The sequence below is a fragment of the Erythrolamprus reginae genome, unplaced genomic scaffold (assembly GCF_031021105.1).
Source record: "Erythrolamprus reginae isolate rEryReg1 unplaced genomic scaffold, rEryReg1.hap1 scaffold_171, whole genome shotgun sequence".
Classification (NCBI taxonomy): domain Eukaryota; kingdom Metazoa; phylum Chordata; class Lepidosauria; order Squamata; family Dipsadidae; genus Erythrolamprus; species Erythrolamprus reginae.
In genome coordinates this window covers 25,972-48,918 of record NW_027248561.1, presented here as the reverse complement: position 1 = coordinate 48,918, position 22,947 = coordinate 25,972, and the positions used below count along the sequence as shown (strand labels likewise).

The following is a 22,947-nucleotide window of genomic DNA, read 5'->3' as shown; positions in this document are numbered from 1 at the left end:
ATCCAATAGATTTCTTTTTGCGTACGCAATACCGGACGTGACCACCGGAGGGCAGTTTTCTATCATTAACAATGCTGAATCAGGCATAGCAGGGTTAATGTGATGGCGGGACCTTCTCTGTGGCGGCCCCGGCCCTCTGGAACCAACTCCCCCCAGAGATTAGAATTGCCCCCACCCTCCTTGCCTTTCAGGATTGTTCCCCCATTCCTTTGATGTACCAGACCGCATCATGGCTTTTTGATATTAATAAGGCATTAATTATAAAGATATCGGATAATAAAATTAAAATCCAATTTAAAAAGTAGATTTCTTTTTGTGTCCGCAATACGTGACCACCGGAGGGAAGTTTTCTATCATTAACAATGCTGAATCAGGCATATCAGGGTTAATGTGATGGCGGGACCTTCTCTGTGGCGGCCCCGGTCCTCTGGAACCAACTCCCCCCAGAGATTAGAATTGCCCCCACCCTCCTTGCCTTTCAGGATTGTTCCCCCATTCCTTTGATGTACCAAACCGCATCATGGCTTGTTGATATTAATAACGCATTAATAATAAAGATATCGGATAATAAAATTAAAATCCAATTTAAAAAGTAGATTTCTTTTTGTGTCCGCAATATGTGACCACAGGAGGGCAGTTTTCTATCATTAACAATGCTGAATCAGGCATAGCAGGGTGAATGTGATGGCGGGACCTTCTCTGTGGCGGGCCCGGGCCCTCTGGAACCAACTCCCCCCAGAGATTAGAATTGCCCCCACCCTCCTTGCCTTTCGGGATTGCTCCCCCATTCCGTTGATGTAGCGAACCGCATCATTGCTTGTTAATATTAATAAGGCATTAATAATAAAGATATCGGATAATAAAATTAAAATCCAATAGATTCCTTTTTGCGTCCGCAATACCGGACGAGACCACCGGAGGGCATTTTTCTATCATTAACAATGCTGAATCAGGCATAGCAGGGTTAATGTGATGGCGGGACCTTCTCTGTGGCGGCCCCGGCCCTCTGGAACCAACAACCCCCAGAGATTAGATTTGCCCGCACCCTCCTTGCCTTTCGGGATTGCTCCCTACCGTACGTGACCACCGGAGGGCAGTGTTCTATCATTAACAATGCTGAATTAGGCATAGCAGGGTTAATGTGATGGCGGGACCTTCTCTGTGGCGGCCCCGGCACTCTGGAACCAACTCCCCACAGAGATTAGAATTGCCCCCACCCTCCTTGCCTTTCAGGATTGCTCCCCCATTCCTTTGATGTAGCGAACCGCATCATGGCTTGTTAATATTAATAAGGCATTAATAATAAAGATATCGGATAATAAAATTAAAATCCAATTTAAAAAGTTGATTTCTTTTTGCGTCCGCAATACGTGACCACAGGAGGGCAGTTTTCTATCATTAACAATGCTGAATCAGGCATAGCAGGCTTAATGTGATGGCGGGACCTTCTCTGTGGCGGCCCCGGCCCTCTGGAACCAACTCCCCCCAGAGATTAGAATTGCCCCCACCCTCCTTGCCTTTCAGGATTGCTCCCCCATTCCTTTGATGTATCAAACCGCATCGTGGCTTGTTGATATTAATAAGGCATTAATAATAAAGATATCAGATAAAAAAATTAAAATCCAATAGATTTCTTTTTGCATACGCAATACCGGACGTGACCACCGGAGGGCAGTTTTCTATCATTAACAATGCTGAATCAGGCATAGCAGGGTTAATGTGATGGCGGGACCTTCTCTGTGGCGGCCCCGGCCCTCTGGAACCAACTCCCCCCAGAGATTAGATTTGCCCCCACCCTCCTTGCCTTTCGGGATTGCTCCCTACCGTACGTGACCACCGGGGGCAGTGTTCTATCATTAACAATGCTGAATTAGGCATAGCAGGGTTAATGTGATGGCGGGACCTTCTCTGTGGCGGCCCCGGCACTCTGGAACCAACTCCCCACAGAGATTAGAATTGCCCCCACCCTCCTTGCCTTTCAGGATTGCTCCCCCATTGCTGTGATGTAGCGAACCGCATCATGGCTTGTTAATATTAATAACGCATTTATAATAAAGATATCGGATAATAAAATTAAAATTCAATTTAAAACGTAGATTTCTTTTTGTGTCCGCAATACGTGACCACCGGAGGGCAGTTTTCTATCATTACCAATGCTGAATCAGGCATAGCAGGGTTAATGTGATGACGGGACCTTCTCTGTGGCGGCCCCGGCCCTCTGGAACCAACTCCCCCCAGAGATTAGGATTGCCCCACCCTCCTTGCCTTTCAGGATTGCTCCCCCATTCCTTTGATGTAGGAAACCGCATTATGGCTTTTTGATATTAATAAGGCATTAATTATAAAGATATCGGATAATAAAATTAAAATCCAATTTAAAAAGTAGGTTTCTTTTTGTGTCCGCAATACGTGACCACCGGAGGGCAGTTTTCTATCATTAACAATGGTGAATCAGGCATATCAGGGTTAATGTGATGGCGGGACCTTCTCTGTGGCGGCCCCGGTCCTCTGGAACCAACTCCCCCCAGAGAATAGAATTGCCCCCACCCTCCTTGCCTTTCAGGATTGCTCCCCCATTCCGTTGATGTAGCGAACCGCATCATGGCTTGTTAATATTAATAAGGCATTAATAATAAAGATATCGGATAATAAAATTAAAATCCAATAGATTCCTTTTTGCGTCCGCAATACCGGACGAGACCACCGGAGGGCATTTTTCTATCATTAACAATGCTGAATCAGGAATAGCAGGGTTAATGTGATGGCGGGACCTTCTCTGTGGCGGCCCCGGCCCTCTGGAACCAACTCCCCCCAGAGATTAGATTTGCCCCCACCCTCCTTGCCTTTCGGGATTGCTCCCTACCGTACGTGACCACCGGAGGGCAGTGTTCTATCATTAACAATGCTGAATCAGGCATAGCAGGGTTAATGTGATGGCGGGACCTTCTCTGTGGCGGCCCCGGCACTCTGGAACCAACTCCCCACAGAGATTAGAATTGCCCCCACCCTCCTTGCCTTTCAGGATTGCTCCCCCATTCCTTTGATGTAGCGAACTGCATCATGGCTTGTTAATATTAATAAGGCATTAATAATAAAGATATAGGATAATAAAATTAAAATGCAATTTAAAAAGTTGATTTCTTTTTGTGTCCGCAATACGTGACCACAGGAGGGCAGTTTTCTATCATTAACAATGCTGAATCAGGCATAGCAGGGTGAATGTGATGGCGGGACCTTCTCTGTGGCGGCCCCGGCCCTCTGGAACAAACTCCCCCCAGAGGTTAGAATTGCCCCCACCCTCCTTGCCTTTCAGGATTGTTCCCCCATTCCTTTGATGTACCGAACCGCATCATGGCTTGTTGATATTAATAAGGCATTAATAATAAAGATATCGGATAATAAAATTAAAATCCAGTTTAAAAAGTAGATTTCTTTTTGTGTCCGCAATACGTGACCACAGGAGGGCAGTTTTCTATCATTAACAATGCTGAATCAGGCATAGCAGGGTGAATGTGATGGCGGGACCTTCTCTGTGGTGGCCCCGGCCCTCTGGAACCAACTCCCCCCAGAGATTAGAATTGCCCCCACCCTCCTTGCCTTTCGGGATTTCTCCCCCATTCCTTTGATGTAGCGAACCGCATCATTGCTTGTTAATATTAATAAGGCGTTAATAATAAAGATATCGGATAATAAAATTAAAATCCAATAGATTCCTTTTTGCGTCCGCAATACCGGACGAGACCACCGGAGGGCATTTTTCTATCATTAACAATGCTGAATCAGGCATAGCAGGGTTAATGTGATGGCGGGACCTTCTCTGTGGCGGCCCCGGCACTCTGGAACCAACTCCCCTCAGAGATTAGATTTGCCCCCACCCTCCTTGCCTTTCGGGATTGCTCCCTACCGTACGTGACCACCGGAGGGCAGTGTTCTATCATTAACAATGCTGAATTAGGCATAGCAGGGTTAATGTGATGGCGGGACCTTCTCTGTGGTGGCCCCGGCACTCTGGAACCAACTCCCCACAGAGATTAGAATTGCCCCCACCCTCCTTGCCTTTCAGGATTGCTCCCCCATTCCTTTGATGTAGCGAACGGCATCATGGCTTGTTAATATTAATAAGGCATTAATAATAAAGATATCGGATAATAAAATTAAAATCCAATTCTTTTTGCGTCCGCAATACGTGACCACAGGAGGGCAGTTTTCTATCATTAACAATGCTGAATCAGGCATAGCAGGGTGAATGTGATGGCGGGACCTTCTCTGTGGCGGCCCCGGCCCTCTGGAACCAACTCCCCCCAGAGATTAGAATTGCCCCCACCCTCCTTGCCTTTCAGGATTGCTCCCCCATTCCTTTGATGTAGCGAACTGCATCATGGCTTGTTGATATTAATAAGGCATTAATAATAAAGATATCGGATAATAAAATTAAAATCCAGTTTAAAAAGTAGATTTCTTTTTGTGTCCGCAATACGTGACCACAGGAGGGCAGTTTTCTATCATTAACAATGCTGAATCAGGCATAGCAGGGTGAATGTGATGGCGGGACCGCGGCCCCGGCCCTCTGGAACAAACTCCCCCCAGAGGTTAGAATTGCCCCCACCCTCCTTGCCTTTCAGGATTGCTCCCCCATTGCTGTAATGTAGCGAACCGCATCATGGCTTGTTAATATTAATAACGCATTTATAATAAAGATATCGGATAATAAAATTAAAATTCAATTTAAAACGTAGATTTCTTTTTGAGTCCGCAATACGTGACCACCGGAGGGCAGTTTTCTATCATTAACAATGCTGAATCAGGCATAGCAGGGTTAATGTGATGGCGGGACCTTCTCTGTGGCGGCCCCGGCCCTCTGGAACCAACTCCCCCCAGAGATTAGAATTGCCCCCACCCTCCTTGCCTTTCAGGATTGTTCCCCCATTCCTTTGATGTACCAAACCGCATCATGGCTTGTTGATATTAATAAGGCATTAATAATAAAGATATCGGATAATAAAATTAAAATCCAGTTTAAAAAGTAGATTTCTTTTTGTGTCCGCAATACGTGACCACAGGAGGGCAGTTTTCTATCATTAACAATGCTGAATCAGGCATAGCAGGGTGAATGTGATGGCGGGACCTTCTCTGTGGTGGCCCCGGCCCTCTGGAACCAACTCCCCCCAGAGATTAGAATTGCCCCCACCCTCCTTGCCTTTCGGGATTTCTCCCCCATTCCTTTGATGTAGCGAACCGCATCATTGCTTGTTAATATTAATAAGGCGTTAATAATAAAGATATCGGATAATAAAATTAAAATCCAATAGATTCCTTTTTGCGTCCGCAATACCGGACGAGACCACCGGAGGGCATTTTTCTATCATTAACAATGCTGAATCAGGCATAGCAGGGTTAATGTGATGGCGGGACCTTCTCTGTGGCGGCCCCGGCACTCTGGAACCAACTCCCCTCAGAGATTAGATTTGCCCCCACCCTCCTTGCCTTTCGGGATTGCTCCCCCATTGCTGTGATGTAGCAAACCGCATCATGGCTTGTTAATATTAATAACGCATTTATAATAAAGATATCGGATAATAAAATTAAAATTCAATTTAAAACGTAGATTTCTTTTTGTGTCCACAATACGTGACCACCGGAGGGCAGTTTTCTATCATTACCAATGCTGAATCAGGCATAGCAGGGTTAATGTGATGGCGGGACCTTCTCTGTGGCGGCCCCGGCCCTCTGGAACCAACTCCCCCCAGAGATTAGAATTGCCCCCACCCTCCTTGCCTTTCAGGATTGCTCCCCCATTCCTTTGATGTATCAAACCGCATCATGGCTTGTTGATATTAATAAGGCATTAATAATAAAGATATCAGATAAAAAAATTAAAATCCAATAGATTTCTTTTTGCGTACGCAATACCGGACGTGACCACCGGAGGGCAGTTTTCTATCATTAACAATGCTGAATCAGGCATAGCAAGGTTAATGTGACGGCGGGACCTTCTCTGTGGCGGCCCCGGCCCTCTGGAACCAACTCCCCCCAGAGATTAGAATTGCCCCCACCCTCCTTGCCTTTCAGGATTGTTTCCCCATTCCTTTGATGTACCAAACCGCATCATGGCTTGTTGATATTAATAAGGCAGTAATAATAAAGATATCGGATAATAAAATTAAAATCCAATTTAAAAAGTAGATTTCTTTTTGTGTCCGCAATACGTGACCACCGGAGGGCAGTTTTCTATCATTAACAATGCTGAATCAGGCATAGCAGGGTTAATGTGATGGCGGGACCTTCTCTGTGGCGGCCCCGGCCCTCTGGAACCAACTCCCCCCAGAGATTAGGATTGCCCCACCCTCCTTGCCTTTCAGGATTGCTCCCCCATTCCTTTGATGTAGGAAACCGCATCATGGCTTTTTGATATTAATAAGGCATTAATTATAAAGATATCGGATAATAAAATTAAAATCCAATTTAAAAAGTAGGTTTCTTTTTGTGTCCGCAATACGTGACCACCGGAGGGCAGTTTTCTATCATTAACAATGCTGAATCAGGCATATCAGGGTTAATGTGATGGCGGGACCTTCTCTGTGGCGGCCCCGGCCCTCTGGAACCAACTCCCCCCAGAGATTAGATTTGCCCCCACCCTCCTTGCCTTTCAGGATTGCTCCCTACCGTACGTGACCACCGGAGGGCAGTGTTCTATCATTAACAATGCTGAATTAGGCATAGCAGGGTTAATGTGATGGCGGGACCTTCTCTGTGGCGGCCCCGGCACTCTGGAACCAACTCCCCACAGAGATTAGAATTGCTCCCACCCTCCTTGCCTTTCAGGATTGCTCCCCCATTGCTGTGATATAGCGAACCGCATCATGGCTTGTTAATATTAATAACGCATTTATAATAAAGATATCGGATAATAAAATTAAAATTCAATTTAAAACGTAGATTTCTTTTTGTGTCCGCAGTACGTGACCACCGGAGGGCAGTTTTCTATCATTACCAATGCTGAATCAGGCATAGCAGGGTTAATGTGATGGCGGGACCTTCTCTGTGGCGGCCCCGGCCCTCTGGAACCAACTCCCCCCAGAGATTAGAATTGCCGCCACCCTCCTTGCCTTTCGGGATTGCTCCCTACCGGACGTGACTACCGGATGGCAGTTTTCTATCATTAACAATGCTGAATCAGGCATAGCAGGGTTAATGTGATGGCGGGATCTTCTCTGTGGCGGCCCCGGCCCTCTGGAACCAACTCCCCCCAGATATTAGAATTGCCCCCACCCTCCTTGCCTTTCGGGATTGCTCCCTACCGGACGTGACCACCGGAGGGCAGGTTTCTATCATTAGCAATGCTGAATCAGGCATAGCGGGGTGAATGTGATGGCGGGACCTTCTTTGTGGCGGCCCCGGCCCTCTGGAACCAACTCCCCCCAGAGATTAGAATTGCCCCCACCCTCCATGCCTTTCAGGACTGCTCCCCCATTCCTTTGATGTAGCAAACCCGCATCATCGCTTGTTAATATTAATAAGGCGTTAATAATAAAGATATTGTATAATAAAATTAAAATCCAATAGATTTCTTTTTGCCTCCACAAAATACCGGACGTGACCACCAGAGGGCAGGTTTCTATCATTAACAATGCTGAATGGGGCATAGCGGGGTTAATGTGACGGCATAGCGGGGTTAATGTGACGGCGGGACCTTCTCTGTGGCGGCCCCGGCCCTCTGGAACCAACTCCCCCCAGAGATTAGAATTGCCCCCACCCTCCTTGCCTTTCAGGACTGCTCCTCCATTCCTTTCATGTAGCAAACCCGCATCATCGCTTGTTAATATTAATAAGGCGTTAATAATAAAGATATCGGATAATAAAATTAAAATCCAATACATTTCTTTTTGCCTCCGCAAAATTCCGGACGTGACCACCGGAGGGCAGGTTTCTCTCATTAACAATGCTGAATCAGGCATAGCGGGGTTAATGTGACGGCGGGACCTTCTCTGTGGCGGCCCCAGCCCTCTGGAACCAACTCCCCCCAGAGATTAGAATTGCCCCCACCCGCCTTGCCTTTCAGGAGTGCTCCCCCATTCCTTTGATGTAGCAAACCCGCATCATCGATTGTTAATATTAATAAGCCGTTAATAATAAAGATATCGGATGATAAAATTAAAATCCAATAGATTTCTTTTTGGCTCCGCAAAATACCGGACGTGACCACCGGAGGGCAGGTTTCTATCATTAGCAATGCTGAATCGGGCATAGCGGGGTTAATGTGATGGCGGGACCTTCTCTGTGGCAGCCCCCGCCCTCTGGAACCAACTCCCCCCAGAGATTAGAATTGCCGCCACCCTCCTTGCCTTTCGGGATTGCTCCCTACCGGACGTGACCACCGGATGGCAGTTTTCTATCATTAACAATGCTGAATCAGGCATAGCAGGGTTAATGTGATGGCGGGATCTTCTCTGTGGCGGCCCCGGCCCTCTGGAACCAACTCCCCCCAGAGATTAGAATTGCCCCCACCCTCCTTGCCTTTCAGGATTGCTCCCCCATTCCTTTGATGTAGCAAACCCGCATCATCGCTTGTTAATATTAATAAGGCGTTAATAATAAATATATCGGATAATAAAATTAAAATCCAATAGATTTCTTTTTGCCTCCGCAAAATACCGAACGTGACCACCGGAGGGCAGTTTTCCCATCATTAACAATGCTGAATCAGGCATAGCAGGGTCAATGTGATGGCGGGACCTTCTCTGTGGCGGCCCCGGCCCTCTGGAACCAACTCCCCCTAGAGATTAGAATTGCCCCCACCCTCCTTGCCTTTCAGGATTGCTCCCCCATTCCTTTGATGTAGCAAACCCGCATCATCGCTTGTTAATATTAATAAGGCTTTAATAATAAAGATATCGGATTATAAAATTACAATCCAATAGATTTCTTTTTGCCTCCGCAAAATACCGGACCTGACCACCGGAGGGCAGGTTTCTATCATTAACAATGCTGAATCAGGCATAGCGGGGTTAATGTGATGGCGGGACCTTCTCTGTGGCGGCCCCGGCCCTCTGGAACCAACTCCCCCCAGAGATTAGAATTGCCCCCACCCTCCTTGCCTTTCAGGATTGCTCCCCCATTCCTTTCATGTAGCAAACCCGCATCATCGCTTGTTAATATTAATAAGGCGTTAATAATAAAGATATCGGATAATAAAATTAAAATCCAATACATTTCTTTTTGCCTCCGCAAAATTCCGGACGTGACCACCGGAGGGCAGGTTTCTCTCATTAACAATGCTGAATCAGGCATAGCGGGGTTAATGTGACGGCGGGACCTTCTCTGTGGCGGCCCCAGCCCTCTGGAACCAACTCCCCCCAGAGATTAGAATTGCCCCCACCCGCCTTGCCTTTCAGGAGTGCTCCCCCATTCCTTTGATGTAGCAAACCCGCATCATCGATTGTTAATATTAATAAGCTGTTAATAATAAAGATATCGGATGATAAAATTAAAATCCAATAGATTTCTTTTTGGCTCCGCAAAATACCGGACGTGACCACCGGAGGGCAGGTTTCTATCATTAGCAATGCTGAATCGGGCATAGCGGGGTTAATGTGATGGCGGGACCTTCTCTGTGGCAGCCCCCGCCCTCTGGAACCAACTCCCCCCAGAGATTAGAATTGCCGCCACCCTCCTTGCCTTTCGGGATTGCTCCCTACCGGACGTGACCACCGGATGGCAGTTTTCTATCATTAACAATGCTGAATCAGGCATAGCAGGGTTAATGTGATGGCGGGATCTTCTCTGTGGCGGCCCCGGCCCTCTGGAACCAACTCCCCCCAGAGATTAGAATTGCCCCCACCCGCCTTGCCTTTCAGGAGTGCTCCCCCATTCCTTTGATGTAGCAAACCCGCATCATCGATTGTTAATATTAATAAGCCGTTAATAATAAAGATATCGGATGATAAAATTAAAATCCAATAGATTTCTTTTTGGCTCCGCAAAATACCGGACGTGACCACCGGAGGGCAGGTTTCTATCATTAGCAATGCTGAATCGGGCATAGCGGGGTTAATGTGATGGCGGGACCTTCTCTGTGGCAGCCCCCGCCCTCTGGAACCAACTCCCCCCAGAGATTAGAATTGCCGCCACCCTCCTTGCCTTTCGGGATTGCTCCCTACCGGACGTGACCACCGGATGGCAGTTTTCTATCATTAACAATGCTGAATCAGGCATAGCAGGGTTAATGTGATGGCGGGATCTTCTCTGTGGCGGCCCCGGCCCTCTGGAACCAACTCCCCCCAGAGATTAGAATTGCCCCCACCCTCCTTGCCTTTCAGGATTGCTCCCCCATTCCTTTTATGTAGCAAACCCGCATCATCGCTTGTTAATATTAATAAGGCGTTAATAATAAAGATATCGGATAATAAAATTAAAATCCGATAGATTTCTTTTTGCCTCCGCAAAATACCGGACGTGACCACCGGAGGGCAGGTTTCTATCAATCATTAATAATGCTGAATCAGGCATAGCGGAGTTAATGTGACGGCGGGACCTTCTCTGTGGCGGCTCCGGCCCTCTGGAACTCCCCCCAGAGATTAGAATTGCCCCCACCCTCCTTGCCTTTCAGGATTGCTCCCCCATTCCTTTGATGTAGCAAACCCGCATCATCGCTTGTTAATATTAATAAGGCGTTAATAATAAATATATCGGATAATAAAATTAAAATCCAATAGATTTCTTTTTGCCTCCGCAAAATACCGAACGTGACCACCGGAGGGCAGTTTTCTCATCATTAACAATGCTGAATCAGGCATAGCAGGGTCAATGTGATGGCGGGACCTTCTCTGTGGCGGCCCCGGCCCTCTGGAACCAACTCCCCCTAGAGATTAGAATTGCCCCCACCCTCCTTGCCTTTCAGGATTGCTCCCCCATTCCTTTGATGTAGCAAACCCGCATCATCGCTTGTTAATATTAATAAGGCTTTAATAATAAAGATATTGGATTATAAAATTACAATCCAATAGATTTCTTTTTGCCTCCGCAAAATACCGGACCTGACCACCGGAGGGCAGGTTTCTATCATTAACAATGCTGAATCAGGCATAGCGGGGTTAATGTGATGGCGGGACCTTCTCTGTGGCGGCCCCGGCCCTCTGGAACCAACTCCCCCCAGAGATTAGAATTGCCCCCACCCTCCTTGCCTTTCAGGATTGCTCCCCCATTCCTTTGATGTAGCAAACCCGCATCATCGCTTGTTAATATTAATAAGGCGTTAATAATAAAGATATCGGATAATAAAATTAAAATCCAATAGATTTCTTTTTGCCTTCGCAAAATACCGGACGTGACCACCAGAGGGCAAGTTTCTATCTTTAACAATGCTGAATCAAGCATAGCGGGGTTAATGTGATGGCGGGACCTTCTCTGTGGCGGCCACGGCCCTCTGGAACCAACTCCCCCCAGAGATTAGAATTGCCCCCACCCTCCTTGCCTTTCAGGATTGCTCCCCCATTCCTTTGATGTAGCAAACCCGCATCATCGCTTGTTAATATTAATAAGGCGTTAGTAATAAAGATATCGGATAATAAAATTAAAATCCAATAGATTTCTTTTTGCCTCCGCAAAATACCGGACGTGACCACCGGAGGGCATGTTTCTATCATTAACAATGCTGAATCAGGCATAGCGGGGTTAATGTGATGGCGGGACCTTCTTTGTGGTGGCCCCGGCCCTCGGGAAACAACTCCCCCCAGAGATTAGAATTGCCTCCACCCTCCTTGCCTTTCAGGATTGCTCCCCCATTCCTTTGATATAGCAAACCAGCATCATCGCTTGTTAATATTAATAAGGCGTTAATAATAAACATATCGGATAATAAAATTAAAATCCAATAGATTTCTTTTTGCATCCGCAAAATACCGGACGTGACCACCGGATGGCAGCTTTCTATCATTAACAATGCTGAATCAGGCATAGCGGGGTTAATGTGATGGCGGGACCTTCTCTGTGGCGGCCCCGGTCCTCTGGAACCAACTCCCCCCCAGAGATTAGAATTGCCCCCACCCTCCTTGCCTTTCAGGATTGCTCCCCCATTCCTTTGATGTAGAAAACCCGCATCATCGCTTGTTAATATTAATAAGGCGTTAATAATAAAGATATCGGATAATAAAATTAAAATCCGATAGATTTCTTTTTGCCTCCGCAAAATACCGGACGTGACCACCGGAGGGCAGGTTTCTATCAATCATTAATAATGCTGAATCAGGCATAGCGGAGTTAATGTGACGGCGGGACCTTCTCTGTGGCGGCCCCGGCCCTCTGGAACCAACTCCCCCCAGAGATTAGAATTGCCCCCACCCTCCTTGCCTTTCAGGATTGCTCCCCCATTCCTTTGATGTAGCAAACCCGCATCATCGCTTGTTAATATTAATAAGGCGTTAATAATAAAGATATTGGATAATAAAATTATAATCCAATAGATTTCTTTTTGCCTCCGCAAAATACCGGACGTGACCACCGGAGGGCAGTTTTCTATCATTAACAATGCTGAATCAGGCATAACGGGGTTAATGTGATGGCGGGACCTTCTTTGTGGCGGCCCTGGCCCTCTGGAACCAAGTCCCCCCAGAGATTAGAATTGCCCCCACCCTCCTTGCCTTTCTGGATTGCTCCCCCATTCCTTTGATGTAGCAAACCCGCATCATCGCTTGTTAATATTAATTAGGCGTTAATAATAAAGATATCGGATAATAAAATTACAATCCAATAGATTTCTTTTTGCCTACGCAAAATATCGGACCTGACCACCGGAGGGCAGGTTTCTATCATTAATAATGCTGAATCAGGCATAGCGGGGTTAATGTGATGGCGGGACCTTCTCTGTGGCGGCCCCGGCCCTCTGGAACCAACTCCCCCCAGAGATTAGAATTGTCCCCACCCTCCTTGCCTTTCAGGATTGCTCCCCCATTCCTTTGATGTAGCAAACCCGCATCATCGCTTGTTAATATTGATTAGGCGTTAATAATAAAGATATCGGATAATAAAATTAAAATCCAATAGATTTCTTTTTGCCTCTGCAAAATACCGGACGTGACTACCGGAGGGCAGGTTTTTATCATTAACAATGCTGAATCAGGCATAGCGGGGTTAATGTGATGGCGGGACCTTCTCTGTGGCGGCCCCGGCCCTCTGGAACCAACTCCCCCCAGAGATTAGAATTGCCCCCACCCTCCTTGCCTTTCAGGATTGCTCCCCCATTCCTTTGATGTAGCAAACCCGCATCATCGCTTGTTAATATTAATAAGGCGTTAATAATAAAGATATCGGATAATAAAATTAAAATCCAATAGATTTCTTTTTGCCTTCGCAAAATACCGGACGTGACCACCAGAGGGCAGGTTTCTATCTTTAACAATGCTGAATCAAGCATAGCGGGGTTAATGTGATGGCGGGACCTTCTCTGTGGCGGCCAAGGCCCTCTGGAACCAACTCCCCCCAGAGATTAGAATTGCCCCCACCCTCCTTGCCTTTCAGGATTGCTCCCCCATTCCTTTGATGTAGCAAACCCGCATCATCGCTTGTTAATATTAATTAGGCGTTAATAATAAAGATATCGGATGATAAAATTAAAATCCAATAGATTTCTTTTTGCCTCCGCAAAATACCGGACGTGACCACCGGAGGGCAGTTTTCCCATCATTAACAATGCTGAATGAGGCATAGCAGGGTCAATGTGATGGCGGGACCTTCTCTGTGGCGGCCCCCGCCCTCTGGAACCAACTCCCCCCAGAGATTACAATTGCCCCCACCCTCCTTGCCTTTCAGGATTGCTCCCCCATTCCTTTGATGTAGCAAACCCGCATCATCGCTTGTTAATATTAATTAGGCGTTAATAATAAAGATATCGGATGATAAAATTAAAATCCAATAGATTTCTTTTTGCCTCCGCAAAATACCGGACGTGACCACCGGAGGGCAGTTTTCCCATCATTAACAATGCTGAATGAGGCATAGCAGGGTCAATGTGATGGCGGGACCTTCTCTGTGGCGGCCCCGGCCCTCTGGAACCAACTCCCCCCAGAGATTAGAATTGCCCCCAGCCTCCTTGCCTTTCAGGATTGCTCCCCCATTCCTTTGATGTAGCAAACCCGCATCATCGCTTGTTAATATTAATAAGGCGTTAATAATAAAGATATCGGATAATAAAATTAAAATCCAATAGATTTCTTTTTGCCTCCGCAAAATACCGGACGTGACCACCGGAGGGCAGGTTTCTATCATTAATAATGCTGAATCAGGCATAGCGGAGTTAATGTGACGGCGGGACCTTCTCTGTGGCGGCCCCGGCCCTCTGGAACCAACTCCCCCCAGAGATTAGAATTGCCCCCACCCTCCTTGCCTTTCAGGATTGCTCCCCCATTCCTTTTATGTAGCAAACCCGCATCATCGCTTGTTAATATTAATAAGGCGTTAATAATAAAGATATTGGATAATAAAATTAAAATCCAATAGATTTCTTTTTGCCTCCGCAAAATACCGGACGTGACCACCGGAGGGCAGTTTTCTATCATTAACAATGCTGAATCAGGCATAACGGGGTTAATGTGAAGGCGGGACCTTCTTTGTGGCGGCCCCGGCCCTCTGGAACCAAGTCCCCCCAGAGATTAGAATTGCCCCCACCCTCCTTGCCTTTCTGGATTGCTCCCCCATTCCTTTGATGTAGCAAACCCGCATCATCGCTTGTTAATATTAATTAGGCGTTAATAATAAAGATATCGGATAATAAAATTAAAATCCAATAGATTTCTTTTTGCCTCCACAAAATACTGGACGTGACCACCGGAGGGCAGTTTCCCCATCGTTAACAATCCTGAATCAGGCATAGCGGGGTTAATGTGACGGCGGGACCTTCTCTGTGGCGGCCCAGGCCCTCTGGAACCAACTCCCCCCAGAGATTAGAATTGAACCCACCCTCCTTGCCTTTCAGGATTGCTCCCCCATTCCTTTGATGTAGCAAACCCGCATCATCGCTTGTTAATATTAATAAGGCGTTAACAATAAAGATATCGGATAATAAAATTAAAATCCAATAGATTTCTTTTTGCCTCCGCAAAATACCGGACGTGACCACCGGAGGGCAGGTTTCTATCATTAACAATGCTGAATCAGGCATAGCGGGGTTAATGTGACGGCGGGACCTTCTCTGTGGCGGCCCCGGCCCTCTGGAACTCCCCCCAGAGATTAGAATTGCCCCCACCCTCCTTGCCTTTCAGGATTGCTCCCCCATTCCTTTGATGTAGCAAACCCGCATCATCGCTTGTTAATATTAATAAGGCGTTAATAATAAATATATCGGATAATAAAATTAAAATCCAATAGATTTCTTTTTGCCTCCGCAAAATACCGAACGTGACCACCGGAGGGCAGTTTTCCCATCATTAACAATGCTGAATCAGGCATAGCAGGGTCAATGTGATGGCGGGACCTTCTCTGTGGCGGCCCCGGCCCTCTGGAACCAACTCCCCCTAGAGATTAGAATTGCCCCCACACTCCTTGCCTTTCAGGATTGCTCCCCCATTCCTTTGATGTAGGAAACCCGCATCATCGCTTGTTAATATTAATAAGGCTTTAATAATAAAGATATCGGATTATAAAATTAAAATCCAATAGATTTCTTTTTGCCTCCGTAAAATACCGGACCTGACCACCGGAGGGCAGGTTTCTATCATTAACAATGCTGAATCAGGCATAGCGGGGTTAATGTGATGGCGGGACCTTCTCTGTGGCGGCCCTGGCCCTCTGGAACCAACTCCCCCCAGAGATTAGAATTGTCCCCACCCTCCTTGCCTTTCAGGATTGCTCCCCCATTCCTTTGATGTAGCAAACCCGCATCATCGCTTGTTAATATTGATTAGGCGTTAATAATAAAGATATCGGATAATAAAATTAAAATCCAATAGATTTCTTTTTGCCTCTGCAAAATACCGGACGTGACTACCGGAGGGCAGGTTTCTATCATTAACAATGCTGAATCAGGCATAGCGGGGTTAATGTGATGGCGGGACCTTCTCTGTGGCGGCCCCGGCCCTCTGGAACCAACTCCCCCCAGAGATTAGAATTGCCCCCACCCTCCTTGCCTTTCAGGATTGCTCCCCCATTCCTTTGATGTAGCAAACCCGCATCATCGCTTGTTAATATTAATAAGGCGTTAATAATAAAGATATCGGATAATAAAATTAAAATCCAATAGATTTCTTTTTGCCTTCGCAAAATACCGGACGTGACCACCAGAGGGCAGGTTTCTATCTTTAACAATGCTGAATCAAGCATAGCGGGGTTAATGTGATGGCGGGACCATCTCTGTGGTGGCCACGGCCCTCTGGAACCAACTCCCCCCAGAGATTAGAATTGCCCCCACCCTCCTTGCCTTTCAGGATTGCTCCCCCATTCCTTTGATGTAGCAAACCCGCATCATCGCTTGTTAATATTAATAAGGCGTTAGTAATAAAGATATCGGATAATAAAATTAAAATCCAATAGATTTCTTTTTGCCTCCGCAAAATACCGGACGTGACCACCGGAGGGCAGGTTTCTATCATTAACAATGCTGAATCAGGCATAGCGGGGTTAATGTGATGGCGGGACCTTCTTTGTGGTGGCCCCGGCCCTCGGGAACCAACTCCCCCCAGAGATTAGAATTGCCTCCACCCTCCTTGCCTTTCAGGATTGCTCCCCCATTCCTTTGATATAGCAAACCCGCATCATCGCTTGTTAATATTAATAAGGCGTTAATAATAAACATATCGGATAATAAAATTAAAATCCAATAGATTTCTTTTTGCCTCCGCAAAATACCGGACGTGACCACCGGAGGGCAGGTTTCTATCATTAACAATGCTGAATCAGGCATAGCGGGGTTAATGTGATGGCGGGACCTTCTCTGTGGCGGCCCCGGTCCTCTGGAACCAACTCCCCCCCAGAGATTACAATTGCCCCCACCCTCCTTGCCTTTCAGGATTGCTCCCCCATTCCTTTGATGTAGAAAACCCGCATCATCGCTTGTTAATATTAATAAGGCGTTAATAATAAAGATATCGGATAATAAAATTAAAATCCGATAGATTTCTTTTTGCCTCCGCAAAATACCGGACGTGACCACCGGAGGGCAGGTTTCTATCAATCATTAATAATGCTGAATCAGGCATAGCGGAGTTAATGTGACGGCGGGACCTTCTCTGTGGCGGCTCCGGCCCTCTGGAACTCCCCCCAGAGATTAGAATTGCCCCCACCCTCCTTGCCTTTCAGGATTGCTCCCCCATTCCTTTGATGTAGCAAACCCGCATCATCGCTTGTTAATATTAATAAGGCGTTAATAATAAATATATCGGATAATAAAATTAAAATCCAATAGATTTCTTTTTGCCTCCGCAAAATACCGAACGTGACCACCGGAGGGCAGTTTTCCCATCATTAACAATGCTGAATCAGGCATAGCAGGGTCAATGTGATGGCGGGACCTTCTCTGTGGCGGCCCCGGCCCTCTGGAACCAACTCCCCCTAGAGATTAGAATTGCCCCCACCCTCCTTGCCTTTCAGGATTGCTCCCCCATTCCTTTGATGTAGCAAACCCGCATCATCGCTTGTTAATATTAATAAGGCTTTAATAATAAAGATATCGGATTATAAAATTACAATCCAATAGATTTCTTTTTGCCTCCGCAAAATACCGGACCTGACCACCGGAGGGCAGGTTTCTATCATTAACAATGCTGAATCAGGCATAGCGGGGTTAATGTGATGGCGGGACCTTCTCTGTGGCGGCCCCGGCCCTCTGGAACCAACTCCCCCCAGAGATTAGAATTGCCCCCACCCTCCTTGCCTTTCAGGATTGCTCCCCCATTCCTTTGATGTAGCAAACCCGCATCATCGCTTGTTAATATTAATAAGGCGTTAATAATAAAGATATCGGATAATAAAATTAAAATCCAATAGATTTCTTTTTGCCTTCGCAAAATACCGGACGTGACCACCAGAGGGCAAGTTTCTATCTTTAACAATGCTGAATCAAGCATAGCGGGGTTAATGTGATGGCGGGACCTTCTCTGTGGCGGCCACGGCCCTCTGGAACCAACTCCCCCCAGAGATTAGAATTGCCCCCACCCTCCTTGCCTTTCAGGATTGCTCCCCCATTCCTTTGATGTAGCAAACCCGCATCATCGCTTGTTAATATTAATAAGGCGTTAGTAATAAAGATATCGGATAATAAAATTAAAATCCAATAGATTTCTTTTTGCCTCCGCAAAATACCGGACGTGACCACCGGAGGGCATGTTTCTATCATTAACAATGCTGAATCAGGCATAGCGGGGTTAATGTGATGGCGGGACCTTCTTTGTGGTGGCCCCGGCCCTCGGGAAACAACTCCCCCCAGAGATTAGAATTGCCTCCACCCTCCTTGCCTTTCAGGATTGCTCCCCCATTCCTTTGATATAGCAAACCAGCATCATCGCTTGTTAATATTAATAAGGCGTTAATAATAAACATATCGGATAATAAAATTAAAATCCAATAGATTTCTTTTTGCATCCGCAAAATACCGGACGTGACCACCGGATGGCAGCTTTCTATCATTAACAATGCTGAATCAGGCATAGCGGGGTTAATGTGATGGCGGGACCTTCTCTGTGGCGGCCCCGGTCCTCTGGAACCAACTCCCCCCCAGAGATTAGAATTGCCCCCACCCTCCTTGCCTTTCAGGATTGCTCCCCCATTCCTTTGATGTAGAAAACCCGCATCATCGCTTGTTAATATTAATAAGGCGTTAATAATAAAGATATCGGATAATAAAATTAAAATCCGATAGATTTCTTTTTGCCTCCGCAAAATACCGGACGTGACCACCGGAGGGCAGGTTTCTATCAATCATTAATAATGCTGAATCAGGCATAGCGGAGTTAATGTGACGGCGGGACCTTCTCTGTGGCGGCCCCGGCCCTCTGGAACCAACTCCCCCCAGAGATTAGAATTGCCCCCACCCTCCTTGCCTTTCAGGATTGCTCCCCCATTCCTTTGATGTAGCAAACCCGCATCATCGCTTGTTAATATTAATAAGGCGTTAATAATAAAGATATTGGATAATAAAATTATAATCCAATAGATTTCTTTTTGCCTCCGCAAAATACCGGACGTGACCACCGGAGGGCAGTTTTCTATCATTAACAATGCTGAATCAGGCATAACGGGGTTAATGTGATGGCGGGACCTTCTTTGTGGCGGCCCTGGCCCTCTGGAACCAAGTCCCCCCAGAGATTAGAATTGCCCCCACCCTCCTTGCCTTTCTGGATTGCTCCCCCATTCCTTTGATGTAGCAAACCCGCATCATCGCTTGTTAATATTAATTAGGCGTTAATAATAAAGATATCGGATAATAAAATTACAATCCAATAGATTTCTTTTTGCCTACGCAAAATATCGGACCTGACCACCGGAGGGCAGGTTTCTATCATTAATAATGCTGAATCAGGCATAGCGGGGTTAATGTGATGGCGGGACCTTCTCTGTGGCGGCCCCGGCCCTCTGGAACCAACTCCCCCCAGAGATTAGAATTGTCCCCACCCTCCTTGCCTTTCAGGATTGCTCCCCCATTCCTTTGATGTAGCAAACCCGCATCATCGCTTGTTAATATTGATTAGGCGTTAATAATAAAGATATCGGATAATAAAATTAAAATCCAATAGATTTCTTTTTGCCTCTGCAAAATACCGGACGTGACTACCGGAGGGCAGGTTTTTATCATTAACAATGCTGAATCAGGCATAGCGGGGTTAATGTGATGGCGGGACCTTCTCTGTGGCGGCCCCGGCCCTCTGGAACCAACTCCCCCCAGAGATTAGAATTGCCCCCACCCTCCTTGCCTTTCAGGATTGCTCCCCCATTCCTTTGATGTAGCAAACCCGCATCATCGCTTGTTAATATTAATAAGGCGTTAATAATAAAGATATCGGATAATAAAATTAAAATCCAATAGATTTCTTTTTGCCTTCGCAAAATACCGGACGTGACCACCAGAGGGCAGGTTTCTATCTTTAACAATGCTGAATCAAGCATAGCGGGGTTAATGTGATGGCGGGACCTTCTCTGTGGCGGCCACGGCCCTCTGGAACCAACTCCCCCCAGAGATTAGAATTGCCCCCACCCTCCTTGCCTTTCAGGATTGCTCCCCCATTCCTTTGATGTAGCAAACCCGCATCATCGCTTGTTAATATTAATAAGGCGTTAGTAATAAAGATATCGGATAATAAAATTAAAATCCAATAGATTTCTTTTTGCCTCCGCAAAATACCGGACGTGACCACCGGAGGGCAGGTTTCTATCATTAACAATGCTGAATCAGGCATAGCGGGGTTAATGTGATGGCGGGACCTTTCCTGTGGCGGCCCCGGTCCTCTGGAACCAACTCCCCCCCAGAGATTAGAATTGCCCCCACCCTCCTTGCCTTTCAGGATTGCTCCCCCATTCCTTTGATGTAGAAAACCCGCATCATCGCTTGTTAATATTAATAAGGCGTTAATAATAAAGATATCGGATAATAAAATTAAAATCCGATAGATTTCTTTTTGCCTCCGCAAAATACCGGACGTGACCACCAGAGGGCAGGTTTCTATCAATCATTAATAATGCTGAATCAGGCATAGCGGAGTTAATATGACGGCGGGACCTTCTCTGTGGCGGCCCCGGCCCTCTGGAACTCCCCCCAGAGATTAGAATTGCCCCCACCCTCCTTGCCTTTCAGGATTGCTCCCCCATTCCTTTGATGTAGCAAACCCGCATCATCGCTTGTTAATATTAATAAGGCGTTAATAATAAATATATCGGATAATAAAATTAAAATCCAATAGATTTCTTTTTGCCTCCGCAAAATACCGAACGTGACCACCGGAGGGCAGTTTTCCCATCATTAACAATGCTGAATCAGGCATAGCAGGGTCAATGTGATGGCGGGACCTTCTCTGTGGCGGCCCCGGCCCTCTGGAACCAACTCCCCCTAGAGATTAGAATTGCCCCCACCCTGCTTGCCTTTCAGGATTGCTCCCCCATTCCTTTGATGTAGCAAACCCGCATCATCGCTTGTTAATATTGATTAGGCGTTAATAATAAAGATATGGAATAATAAAATTAAAATCCAATAGATTTCTTTTTGCCTCTTCAAAATACCGGACGTGACTACCGGAGGGCAGGTTTCTATCATTAACAATGCTGAATCAGGCATAGCGGGGTTAATGTGATGGCGGGACCTTCTCTGTGGCGGCCCCGGCCCTCTGGAACCAACTCCCCCCAGAGATTAGAATTGCCCCCACCCTCCTTGCCTTTCAGGATTGCTCCCCCATTCCTTTGATGTAGCAAACCCGCATCATCGCTTGTTAATATTAATAAGGCGTTAATAATAAAGATATCGGATAATAAAATTAAAATCCAATAGATTTCTTTTTGCCTTCGCAAAATACCGGACGTGACCACCACAGGGCAGGTTTCTATCTTTAACAATGCTGAATCAAGCATAGCGGGGTTAATGTGATGGCGGGACCTTCTCTGTGGCGGCCACGGCCCTCTGGAACCAACTCCCCCCAGAGATTAGAATTGCCCCCACCCTCCTTGCCTTTCAGGATTGCTCCCCCATTCCTTTCATGTAGAAAACCCGCATCATCGCTTGTTAATATTAATAAGGCGTTAATAATAAAGATATCGGATAATAAAATAAAAATCCAAAAGATTTCTTTTTGCCTTCGCAGTACCGGACGCGACCACCGGAGGGCAGTTTCCCCATCGTTAACAATGCTGAATCAGGCATAGCGGCGTTAATGTGATGGCGGGACCTTCTCTGTGGCGGCCCAGGCCCTCTGGAACCAACTCCCCCCAGAGATTAGATTTGCCCCCACCCTCCTTGCCTTTCAGGACTGCTCCCCCATTCCTTTGATGTAGCAAACCCGCATCATCGCTTGTTAATATTAAAAGGCGTTAATAATAAAGATATCGGATAATAAAATTAAAATCCAATAGATTTCTTTTTGCCTCCGCAAAATACCGGACGTGACCACCAGAGGGCAGGTTTCGATCATTACCAATGCTGAATCAGGCATAGCGGGGTTAACGTGATGGCGGGACCTTCTCTGTGGCGGCCCCGGACCTCTGGAACCAACTCCCCCGAGAGATTAGAATTGCCCCCACCCTCCTTGCCTTTCAGGACTGCTCCCCCATTCCTTTGATGTAGCAATCCCGCATCATCGCTTGTTAATATTAATAAGGCGTTAATAATAAAGATATCGGATAATAAAATTAAAATCCAATAGATTTCTTTTTGCCTCTGCAAAATACCGGACGTGAGCACCGGAGGGCAGGTTTCTATCATTAACAATGCTGAATCAGGCGAAGCGGGGTTAATGTGATGGCGGGACCTTCTCTGTGGCGGCCCCAGCCCTCTGGAACCAACTCCCCCCAGAGATTAGAATTGCCCCCACCCTCCTTGTCTTTCATGACTGCTCCCCCATTCCTTTGACGTAGCAAACCCGCATCATCGCTTGTTAATATTATTAAGGTGTTAATAATAAAGATATCGGATAATAAAATTAATAATAATAATAATAATAATAATAATAATAATAATTTATTAGATTTGTATGCAGCCCCTCTCCGAAGACTCGCCTTTCAGGACTGCTCCCCCATTCCTTTGATGTAGCAAACCCGCATCATCGCTTGTTAATATTAATCAGGTGTTAATAATAAAGATATCGGATAATAAAATTAAAATCCAATAGATTTCTTTTTGGCTCCGCAAAATACCGGACGTCACCACCGGAAGGCAGGTTTCTATCATTAACAATGCTGAATCAGGCAGAGCAGGGTTAATGCGATGGCGGGACCTTCTCTGTGGCGGCCCCGGCCCTCTGGAACCAACTCCCCCCAGAGATTAGA

At 46.5% G+C, this 22,947-nt stretch overlaps 1 long non-coding RNA gene across 1 annotated transcript in view; it reads left to right on the top strand.

Moving 5' to 3' along the window:
- LOC139155972 (uncharacterized) overlaps positions 1–21,790 on the top strand; it is a 68,237-nt gene extending 46,447 nt beyond the window's left edge. Inside the window, exon 4 of the long non-coding RNA XR_011557146.1 lies at positions 21,768–21,790. This is a non-coding gene — a long non-coding RNA (uncharacterized lncRNA). The remainder of the gene's footprint in view (positions 1–21,767) is intronic.
- Positions 21,791–22,947: the final 1,157 nt, after the last annotated feature.